General features: G+C 36.0%; 1 protein-coding gene and 1 pseudogene across 5 annotated transcripts in view; one reads left to right on the forward strand and one right to left on the reverse strand.

Moving 5' to 3' along the window:
- Positions 1-12,005, forward strand: part of CRY1 (cryptochrome circadian regulator 1) — a 102,879-nt gene that overhangs the window by 52,646 nt on the left and 38,228 nt on the right. The window contains exon 2 of one of the 5 annotated variants that reach the window (XM_024732204.1): positions 8,994-9,006. The exons of the other annotated variants lie outside the window; for them this stretch is intronic. The gene's annotated coding sequence lies outside the window, so the exon portion shown is untranslated. The remainder of the gene's footprint in view (positions 1-8,993; positions 9,007-12,005) is intronic. 5 annotated transcript variants of the gene reach the window in all.
- On the reverse strand, positions 4,125-5,990 carry LOC112391018 (40S ribosomal protein S8 pseudogene; annotated as a pseudogene).

The following is a 12,005-nucleotide window of genomic DNA, read 5'->3' on the forward strand; positions in this document are numbered from 1 at the left end:
AATTGGTCCAGCTTTGACATCCATCTTAATTTTAGACATGCACCCATCTTATTTCTCTTGAGCACTTCCTTACTTTCTGGCACCATGAGATGCTCCAGCTCATCTTGTATTTTTCTTGCTCTGCCCTGAAATCAGCCACTGCTCTGTGGAATCCTGGTTCTTCTAATTGGAGAAGGATATTTAGAAACCAAGATCTGGATACTGTTTCATCTTTTATAGCCTTTTTTTGTGTCCTGGCACTCTTTTTCTTCTTCTTCTTTTTTCATAGTCCTACCACCATGAAAACCTCTGAAAAACTTGACTTATATCTAGAGGAAAGTTAACATTATTAGAAGAGAATTTTCTGATAGGAATATCAGAAAACCACTATGTGTAACTCCGTCATTTGCTTTTGTGCATGTGTTGAACAGATTTTATTTAGTTCTATTTTAATCCTCTAAAGCTTAGAAGTAGATTTTAAATATGATTTTTGGCCTGTCCTCACAGTGTTACAATGTAATCGTTTCTAAAAATACGCATGGGATAGTAAAAGTCTTAGATTTCAAGTACTTTGTGATTTGGGGATTAGGGAGGCATAAATTACATAGCCTTATACTAGTGTAAATTAACCTCAGAAGTTAAAATATATTTCAAGTAAAGACTGACTTAAATTGTTATCACAAAGTGCTGTGATAGATAATAAAGATCCAGGTCAGTCACACCTGTAAAATTTTAGAGCTCTTCCTCAGCATAATTGCCTGCCTTCTACATGTCCTTTAACAATAGGGACTTCAGTAATACAATTACTAGTAATAGTAATTACTAGTAATGAATTTGCACATCTTATTCTCATTGAACTTGGAGGCTCCAAGGACTGGAATTCTGGATGTATTTATTTATTTATTATTTATTTTTATTTTTGGCTGAGTTGGGGTCTTTGTTGTCGCGCACAGGCTCTCTCTAGTTGTGGCGAGCGGGGGCCACTCTTCGTTGCAGTGCATGAGCCTCTCATTGCAGTGGCCTCTCCTGCTGCGGAGCACAGGCTCCAGGCGTGCGGGCTTCAGCAGTTGTGGTTCACAGGCTCAGTAGTTGTGGCTCGCAGGCTCCAGAGCACAGGCCCAGCAGTTGTGGCTCACGGGCCCAGTTGCTCCGCGGCATGTGGGATCTTCCCGGACTAGGGCTCGAACCCATGTCCCCTGCATTGGCAGGCAGATTCTCAACCACTGCGCCACCAGGGAAGCCCTGGATTTATTTTTTTGTGTCCTATTTAGATGCCCAGATGTTGGTTTATGAATGAAAAAATTTACCCCTCAGAATATGTGACTCTACATTTTATTAGATTACTAATAATTAATTCTCAAATATCTCTAAAGAGAGTAAAAGTTAATGTGAATCTAAATGAGTCTGTTTACCAAATAAGAAGAGATATGATAGTACTTCGGGTTCATTTAGTTTCAGTTATGTTTCTCTAAGCATAGAACAAGTTCTGTATGTAGTTATATAGCATCTGTAAAGATGAGACGTTTCTTATTTTCAACTATGAAATTAATGGGATGTGTTTGAGGTCCATGACTAGTTCATAACTCACTTATTAATAATTAAGTAAACTTGACCCCTTTTTGTTTTTGAGAACTGCATCAGACTCAGGATTCTAAAATTTCAGTTTGATTCCCATGGTATCTTCTTCTCTGCTTTTTTTTTTTTTGACCCTTTACCATCTCACCCCCTACTCTATCCTTCTTTGTTCATTCTTGCTTCTCTGTCCCATCAGTCTTTGGTTCTCTGTCCCATATAAGACATATAAGAGTATATGTCCCATATACGCTTGCTTCTTTCTATCATGTGTCCTTACTTCTCTCATGTGTTATTGCATCTTTATCCCCCCTCCCTCCCTTCCTTCCATCAGTCATTCTTTCCGTATTTCCTTCTGGGAGTACACATATCTATCCTCTGCTTCTGTATATCCAGACCTCATTCCATCCTTCCTTTTCTTATTCCTTCTCTCTCTCCAGCTGTTCTGTCCTATCATTCCTTCTGTTCATTCAAAGCGAAGGTCCTTTCTTCCATCAGTTCTTCTTTTCCTTTATCTAGTCTAATGACTACCATATATGTACTGATGAATTCCAATTTTATATCTTCCACCCACACACTTCTACCTTGGACTCCAGATTTAACAATCCCACTTCCTGTGCTATATTACCTCCTGAATTCCTACCAAGATACCAACTGCTCTTATCATTTTCACTATTACCACTGTTATTCATGCCACCATCATCTCTCCTCTAGAGCAGTATAGTAGCCTCCTAAGTAGTCTTCCTATTTCTGCCCTTTGCCTGATACTCATTTTCTACCCAGCAGTCCAAGTGATTATTTTAAAAGTTGTCATGTCATGTCCCAGTCTCTGCTCAAAACCTTTCAAAGGATTCCTATCTTTTTTTTATTGAGGTAACATTGGTTTATAGGTTTCATGTGTAAATTATATTTTAATTTATGTGTACACTGTAGCATGCTTACCACTAATACAGTGACCGTACAGTTAACCCCCTTTACCTATTTTGCGCTTCCATCCTCTCTGGTAACCACCAATCTTATTTTTCACAGATGAAAATAGAGATCTTATTTTTTTCTTTTTTCCCCAGCTTTATTGAGATATAATTGACATGTAACTAGTCTTTTTCTGAAGAAGAGAAATTTCACATAGGACCGTTAGACTACTGAAAAGCATTACACATAGATCTGGGAAAGCATGCTTTTGAACACGTTAGACATTTTATTTAGTTATGTGTAAATCCTTTAAAGCCTAGAAGTACATCTTGTACTTGATTTTTGCCTAACCTGGTAGAGTCACAATGCTCTGGTTTCTCAAATTAGACAAGGAGTAAGAGTTCTAGATTATACATAGCTTTGTATGATTTTTGAGATCAGAGAGGCTTAAGTTACATAGATTGTATTAGTGTAAATCGATTCCAGAGATTGAGTGATCTTGGCCCTTTTAAACTCTATTATTAATTTTAATAATTTTCTGTGTATTCCTTTTTTTATATGTTGATAGTGTCAATACCCATATCATCTGTAAATAATCATGTTTTTGTTTCTTCTTCTCCCATCCTTACACCCTTTATCTCTTGATCTTCTTATTACTACACTTGTTAGTCCTACTAGTAACAGGTTGAACAGAAGCCGTGGCAGGCATCCTTGTCTTCTTCCCAATCCTAAAAGAAGTACTTTCAACATTTTACCATTAAATATGCTGTTTTGTGTACTTTTTGTGAATGCCCTTTTTCACATTAAGGAGGTTACCTTCTAGTCCTGGTTTGTTGAGGCTAAAATGAAATTGAATTTTAATAGCTACTCTTTCTGCATCTGTTCAGTTGGTCATGTGAAATTTCTTTATTCTATGAATGAGGTGAATACACTAACCAGTTTTTAAACATTAAACTAATCAACTTTCTGTGGATAAGCCCAACTTGATCATGATGTATATTTTTTAATGTATTGTTGTATTTGGCTTGCTAATATGGTATGCTTGTGAGTGAGCTTAGTTTGTGATTTTCCTTTTGTACTGTCCTTGTCTGATTTTGGTATCAAGGTAAATCTCACCTCATAAAGTGAGTTAAGGAGTGTTCCTTTTTTGTCTATTCTCTGTATGAGGTTAGAATCCTCTGTAAAATTAAAACTGTCTATTTCATGAATGTTTGGTAGAATTCATCTGTACAGCTGACTGGCTCTTGTGTTTTCCATATAAGATTTTTAACCACGAATTCAGTTTCTTTAGTAGCTATGAGACCGTTCATGTTCTTTATTTGCTCTTGAGTCAGTTTTGGTAAGTTTTAAATTTCTTCTTGAGTCAGTTTTGGTAAGGAATTTATCCATTTTATCAAAGTTTTCAAATTTATTTGCATAAAATTTTTCATACTGCCTTATTTGCCATTTAATCCCTGCAATATCTGAGATTATATCCTCTTTTTTATTCTTAATATTGCTTATTTTGTCTGCTCTCAATTTTTCCCTTAATTTACCTTGTCAGAGTTTTACAGTATTGTTTCTTCAAGTAATAAATTTTGGCTTTGTTGTTTCTATTATGTATTTGTGTTCTCTTTTCACTAATTCCTGCTCTTGATCATTTCCTTCTTTCTTTTTCTTCTTTAGAACATAGAGAACAATAGAACAATAAACATCTTTATTACTTGAGCTAAGATAGGAGGGAGGAGGATTTGTTTGCCTTTCAGGGCATTGATTTTCCTCAGCTAGAACTCCAGCTCCTTGCATTCTAGCACATAGCCATCTGCTTGGCCACACTGGCCTGGTTTTGAAACAATGCATGCAAGGAGCTTGCCCTGCTGGAACTGCTCCTCCAGAAGACTGCTGATTTTGGCATTCTTTTTCCTTTCATCATATTTCTTCTGAATTTTCTTTTATCGTTTTTTGTTTAAAATCCCTTCCTCCTCGGAAGTCAGCTTGGCTCCCTTCTTGCGGCCCCGGGGCAATGCATAGTGGGACTCCTACCACTGTCAGAATAGTGTGCTGTCAGTGAGCACGATGCAGTTCTTCACCAGGGTCTTGGTACTGACCAGTTCATTGTTGGAGGCACTGTAAACTACAATAAGCCTCGTTTTGCACGTACAACACTCCAAGCCTCAGGGGAAGTTCCCCACGTCCAGCCTCAATTTCCCCACGTCCAGCAACTTCTTGTTGCCTCCCTGCATGTGGAATGTGTGTATGAGGCAGGGGTCAATCTTAGTGTTGGCAGCGGGGATTCCCAGCTCATACTTCTGCTTCTTGTGGTAGGTTTTTCTCTCGTTCCTAGTCTTGTGGCGCTCGTGCCAGTTGTTCCAAGATATGGCTATTGCTCAGTGCTGGCTGGAAAGAGATCATTTCCTTCTTTATATTTTTTAAAGATTTATTCTGCTGTTTTCCTAACTCAATTTCAAGTCTTTTTTTCTAATGCAAGGATTTAAGCCTATATATTTTCTTCTAATACCTCTTTTTTGTTGTTTTTCATTCTGTGCATTTTAGTTATATTTTTTTCATTATCATTCAGTTTTAGGTATTTACTAAAATCCATTGTGATGTTCTTTGTCTGATAAATTGTTTGGAGAAGTGTTTTTTTTTTTTTTGCGGTACGTGGGCCTGTCACTGTTGTGGCCTCTCCCGTTGCGGAGCACAGGCTCCGGACGCGCAGGCTCAGCGGCCATGGCTCACGGGCCTAGCCGCTCCGTGGCATGTGGGATCTTCCCGGACCAGGGCACGAACCCATGTCCCCTGCATCGGCAGGCGGACTCTCAACCACTGCGCCACCAGGGAAGCCCGGAGAAGTGTTTTTTAATTTCAAAATGTATGATAGATACCAATTCCTTTAAATCTGTTGAATAGTATTATGACCTAGTACAGGGTCAATTTTCATGAGTATTCCATGTATACTTGCATAAACGTTCTCTACTTATTGGATATAATGTTCTCTGACTGCTTTGTGTCTTATGTCTTTGTCTTTGGTTTTGTGTAGTTTCTAGATGTGGATGTATCTAGATGGTGTATGGTGTATCTAGATGTGGATCCTTTCTCTGTCTCTGTCTCATCTCTCCTTCTCTGTATCTCTGCTTACTTTTATCTGTTCTTTATTTCTGTTTTTATTTCCCCTCCTCTCCATCCCACCTCCCAACCATATCCCCATGTACCTCTCTTTTTTACCCTGCTTGAGATTCATGAGCTTCTTGAATTGATATCTTTCAGTGGTTCTGGAAAATTCTCAGTAATTTTCAGGTCTCTTATTCTGCTACTCAGATTAAGTTCTTACTTCCTTGTGTATTTTATGATTGATTGATTGATTTTTGCTGGAACTTTTTCTGTAGAAATTGAAGCATGGGTTGAAGTTGAGAATCCAGAGAGGATTTATAATTTCTTTTAACAATTATCTCAGATCACAACCAACCTGGGACCATGTTAAATGCAATGATATGCTTAAGACGTTTGGTACCGTTTAAATTCCATGAATTTACATTGAGATTATGCATGGGGGGGGGATGCACAAGAATTTTTTAATAAAATAAATAATTTTAGATTTATAGAAAATGTGCAAATATAATACAGAGAGTTCCTGATTACTCTATACCCAGTTTCCCCCAATATTAACATCTTACGTTACCACCGTATTTTTGTCAAAACTAAGAAATCATAGCCCTAGCTGAATTCCAGACTGTATTCAGATTTCCACTAATGTTCTTTTTGTGTTCCAGGATTTCATCCAAATTACCACATTGCATTTAGTCATGTGTCCTTAGTCTCCTCTGTCCTGTGACAGTTCCTCAGGCTTCCCTTGTTTTTTATGACCTTTTTGATTTAGAGTACTGGTCATGTATCTTGTAGAATAGTCTTCAATTTAGTTTTGTCTGATGTTTTTCTCATCTGTGGAGTGGGGTTATGGGTTTTGTGGAAAATACCACAAAGGTGAAGTGTTCTTCTCATCATATCATATACCAAGATGTACATGATACATGACTGACTTATCACTGATGATGTTTGCTCCGGTATGTGGTTGCAATACTGTTTGCCAGTTTTCTCCACTGTGAAATTACTATGTTTAACCTTTCCATTCAGGAATGGGAGATTTTATTTTCTTTCAGCCCAGACTGAGTAGAGACAGGCAAGTTTCCTTCCTGTCCTATTAAGATTTATGTCTTATTTACATTTGAACTGTGGATGGAGCTCTTTAAAGCCCAGGTTTTATATTGAGGGTCTATTATTAGTTTCCTCAGTTGGATGGGCCTTGGGCTTTATCTCCTGTCCTCCTCAACCTGGATTATGTTTAAGCTTTCCAGGGCTCTGTAGAAATCCTCAAGGCTAAAGCTGACCTTAGCACTCTGCTTAACCTCTTATGATTCCTTACTTTTGGGACAGTCCAGTGAATTATGTTTAAAAGTTTCCTTTTGTTGTTTTTTGTTAACTTTTTGTTAGTTATTTCCATTGAGGTATCTTAATCCAATGTACTGTCAGCAACAGAAGTTAGTAGGTTTCTTTTGACATTGATTTTGAATATTTTTAAAAGTGTTAACACTTGTGTTGGGGGGAAATACAGCTTAGACTTAGAAAGTATGTTGCTTGTAGTCGTTCTCCCAATTCCTCACTCCCCCGGACCCAAACACACACAGTTCTTATGAGTTTCTTAATTTAAGGATACTGTTTTCTCTGCTTTGATTGATCTTTCCTACTTGATCCTCATGATCAACACCTATTGATTCCAAACTCTGTTCAAGTGTTTTCTTCCTCATGCCTTCTCCTGTCTCCTTTCCCCTGCCCCCACACACAGAGTTTGATTTCTTCTGTGCTGCCATAATATACCCTTCATTAAGAAATATGAAGACATATATATCAGTGTCGGTTTGAATATTATGGTAGATGTTATTATTGTTCATCATTATTCACCTGCAGGAAGTTTATGCTTCTGCCTTCTTGAAGTTTGGCTTGCCCATGTAACCTGCTTTAACCAATTATATGTGAGCAGAAATGCCTTGCCTGCAGTAGATACATAGCATGAGTGAGAAATAAACTTTATTTATTTTAAGACACTGAGCTTTGAGAGTTGTTTGTTACCTCAGTGTAACCTAAAATATTGTCTTAATTGACACACATGCTCATCCCTCATCGTGAAGGCAAAAGCTGTATTTTAGTCGTCTTTATGTCCTTAAAGCTGCCAGCCTAATTTTCCTAAAACGTTTTAGATTATTATATATCCTTCAGGAAAGTAACATTATATAGTGCAAAGAACATGGGTTTAGAGTCAGACACATCAAAATTAAAAAATTTTTTATTTGATTGCTTAGCTGAGTTACTTTGGAAGATGTCCTTGAGTTTTAGATTCACTTTTAAAATGAGATACCTTATAAAGTTGTTGGGAATATAGTATATGTAAAGTACCTAATCCAGCAGACATTCTTTCCCTCTCACATTTCTTACTTCTCCATTGACTATTGAATCAAGTCTTTAAAAGTCCCTTTCTCCCGCTTTCATTAATGTATTTATTTGGTTAGTCATTAGATAAATATTTTTTGAACTGCTACTATATGTCAGGCATTGTCTAGTTACTGTGAAGTGGTGAACAAGGCCTAGTCCCAGTCTTTAAGGTGGTTACAGTCCTATGGCCAATAATTCTCCCTTCCTGTCTTCAGCTATCAAGCAAAGTTATATTAATACTGCAAGTCCTCTCTACCATCACCTTGAAAATTCTGCCTAAATTTCTCCCCATCTCAAAAAAAAAGAAAAAAATCAGAAGTGATTGTTCCCTCCTGATTGTTCAAAGCAAATTACTGGTATTCATATGTGTCTCTTATAATATATATTGCATTCTGCCATAACAGATTCTGTTATATTCATGTACATCATGTACATTTTCAAGTTTCTTTTCTAAATTTTATGCTCGAGTGTTGGAATTTCATATCATTTATCTTGTATTCCTCAAATCAAGAATATTATGTGGATAATGAATGTCATTCGTTAGAAGGTGTTTTGGGAATTTATGGGGGCATTTTTGGTAGTCACAGTGATTGGAGGGTCCTAGTGGAATTAATGAGGAGAGACTGAGGATGGAAAACTTCTTGCAGTGCTCAGGACAGTCTCTCAAAATAAATAGTTGTCCTGAGTCCCACATAACTTTCAAATATTATACTAGATGTTTCGTGAAACTTCTAGTAAGAAAAACTTATTCATGATTTTCAAAATCTAGAGCCTAAATCCATTTTTATGTGTAAACACTAGGTATTTTTTACACAATTTTAATATACATTGAGTGTTCCTAAAATATATTGATCACCAATGTGAATCAAGGGAAGATTGAACTTTGTCTAGACCTCTACTAAATCTTGCTCAACATTACAGAAAACCAAAGGCAGTAACACTCATGGTATTTGAGTCACCAATAATACAACTGTATCATTCTGTTTTTGTAGCTGTTGAATTTAAAATGATTCTGTATGTAGGTGCAGGCATCCAACTAATTCATTGTCTTTTTGTTTCATACCCAGATATTTACTTATGGTAAGTAAATGTTGCTTCTTTTTAAAATATAAATGACTTTACTTAAACTTCTCTCATATATTACATTGCAGCGTTATATTAATGCTTTAAAATTGTATATAAGGATATGTTATCTATGAATTTCATTTCAGAATTTAAAATAAGGCAGTGAAAAATATTTGTTATAAAATGTGACATTGTGTCATGGTTTAGAGCCACTGATTTATGAACCATTAGAGCCTGGAAAAAATATAAACTTTGCTTTTAAAATACATATTTAATCCTATTCAACATTAAACTGTTCTCTTTAGGGAAAGTGTATATCACAAATATTCTGATAATTTGAATAATGTTAGATAAGAGCACTAAAAATTTGTTACAAACCATAAAAAAGCATATGTAATCTTTATTCAGTTTATAGACAAATTGCTATTTATAATTTTTGAACTTCTAATGAAACACCAATGACTGCTTAATGACTGAGACTCTCCATTTTTTCCTTTATTATAGTTAGTATATCCAGAACTTTTATTTTAAAAAATTTAACTCTGTTGTTTCACAAGGAGGAAGGGTAGAAGAGAAGATATTTTGCATGTGATTTAATGATCTTATAGTCTGTAAATCACTTCTCTAGGGTCAGCAATGAATTGTTTTGGTTTAGATATTCTAAGTGTAGTTTTCATTGTTGAGCATGTGATAAGATATATTTTATAAACTAAAGTGCAGAACCAGATGGCTTTATTCTGGTATGATACATGTTAATTCATAATGCCTTGTTTTTAGCAGGAATGGGATTATGTCGTATCTTACTGTTGCCTTTTTTAGACTATTTTATAGACAGAACTAGAAATTCTAGTTATATAAAGCTGTACTAGCATAGGCTGGAAAGTAGGTCATTGTTATGGGGAGTATACCAAACTGCCCACTGGTTGCTATAGCAATGACCTACTTTAAGAAACTATTTCTGTTGATTCATGTTGAAATCATCTTTTGGAACCAGCATAAAGAAACTCACCGCATGTAATTTTTCCTAATAGCAATAAGGTAGTGATCACTGGAGGTAAAAAAAAAATCCTTAAAATGTTTAAAGTGAAGAAATATATTTTCTCACCTAACCCCTCTTCAATTTATTTTGAAGTGCTGCAATTAGTATTGTAATTAAAGAGTACCAGAACTGTTCTTCTGTGTAGGCAATACAATTATGCAGAGGGATGTAGTGAGTTTTACTACCCTTTGGCCTATTTAAAAATCAACCTGTTACATGTAGTTAATAGCATTATTAACTGAGCCTTCAAATGGGTATGGTTTCAAGAAAACACAGTAAACATGCCAAATTGGATAAGGTCTGAAAATAAGTTCCTATTAAAATTGTACCTTATGGGGAGTTCCCTGGTGGCCTAGTGGTTAGGATTCTGGGCTTTCACTGCCGTGGCCCTGGTCAGCCCCTGGTCGGGGAACTGAGATCCTGCAAGCTGCACGGTGGGGTCAAAAAAAAAAAGTACCTTATGCAATTTCAATATATTGTATTAAATCATTCCATTCAATGTTGGATTCCTGTTCTTAGGTACATGCATTCGTAATATATAAAGGTTGAAATTGGTGTGTTCTCTGAAACACATTGAATCTGAACTCTGGCAGAACTCATTCTCTTCCCAGTTGAGGGTAAAGGATGAAAAGTTAGACTATAGAGTACCCTTTGAAGTAACATTATTCCTTCAGCACTAAAAAGAAATCTTACCTGTCAATGAGTTGATATTTTGAACTTGGTGTATTAGAGATTTTATGGTATTATCAAGGAAGAATTATATGCTTAGAGATTAGTTGATTCAGGATCTTAATTGCACTGTATCTTGTTGTATATATATTCATATTCACATTTGCCTTGCCTTGTGGGAAAGATTTTCATCAAACCTTTGTTCAAAGTCACATTCAGAGAAAGTTAAGAGTTCAAGATGATTATGTATATAGATGTAGGCATTAACTAATTCATTATCTTCTGTTGTCATGCCCCAGTATTTACATATAGAAATACATGTTACTTCTTTCAAAACTATTAATTTTTCCCAAGGGAGAATAATTATAACTTCTGCTGAATGAATATCTACCAAGTACTAGTTATTTTATGCTCTTTCTATCCTTTCAGCAGATTTTCAAGACAACTCTATAGGTTATTTTCTACTATTTCTGATCTTTTCAACAAATTGTGTAAGGCACGTGATGAGATTTGTTTGCCAAATGTAGAATCCAAAAGACAGGTAAAGAAAACCGTGTAGTTAGGAGTGAGACACAGATACTTAATTTGAAATCCTTGAGGAGGAGAAGGTGATCTATATATGATAGCTATCATATAACGTACAATCTGAAAGTTTCTCTAAGATGAGGTTATGTCCTTTGAGGGTTTAGGAGATGGAGAAATTACTTTCAGGTGGAAGACTGAAGATTAGTAGAATGTGAACTTAAAGACATGCGAATTGGGAAAGGTGCTCCAGGCCGAGGGAAGAGCATGGAGCAAATTCCAGGAGATTGAATGTGTGAGGAAAAGAGGAGTAGTTTGGTTTGGCGGGAGGGAAAGAGGAATGGTACGAAATGAACCCTGGAACCCTAAGTTAGTCAAACAAAATAATTTGTTCTTTATTCTATAGAGAATGAATTTTTGAAGACCTTTTTACAGGAAAGTGTGCCTCAGGAGATTTCATATTGTGTATAAAATGGATAAGAGTGGAGAGAGATTGTTGGTAGGCAGAGCCATTTTAAGGCATTGCAGCAAATAATACTGGCAAGAGATAACAAGGGGTAGAATTATTGTAGCAAGAATAGGAGTGATAGGAAGGAGGAGAGTAAAAAAATAAATAACAGTTATATAATCATGCTTACTATGGGTCAGGCACTGTTCTAAGAGCTTCACATATGTTATTTAATTCTCACAACAATAGTATGATATGGGCCCTATTACTATTCCAATTTAACAGATGAGGAAATTAGAACTTTTCAGGATTGATTGAGGGATAGTAACTTGTTGC

Source organism: Neophocaena asiaeorientalis, unplaced genomic scaffold (genome assembly GCF_003031525.2).
Source record: "Neophocaena asiaeorientalis asiaeorientalis breed wild unplaced genomic scaffold, Neophocaena_asiaeorientalis_V1.1 scaffold418, whole genome shotgun sequence".
NCBI lineage: Eukaryota > Metazoa > Chordata > Mammalia > Artiodactyla > Phocoenidae > Neophocaena > Neophocaena asiaeorientalis.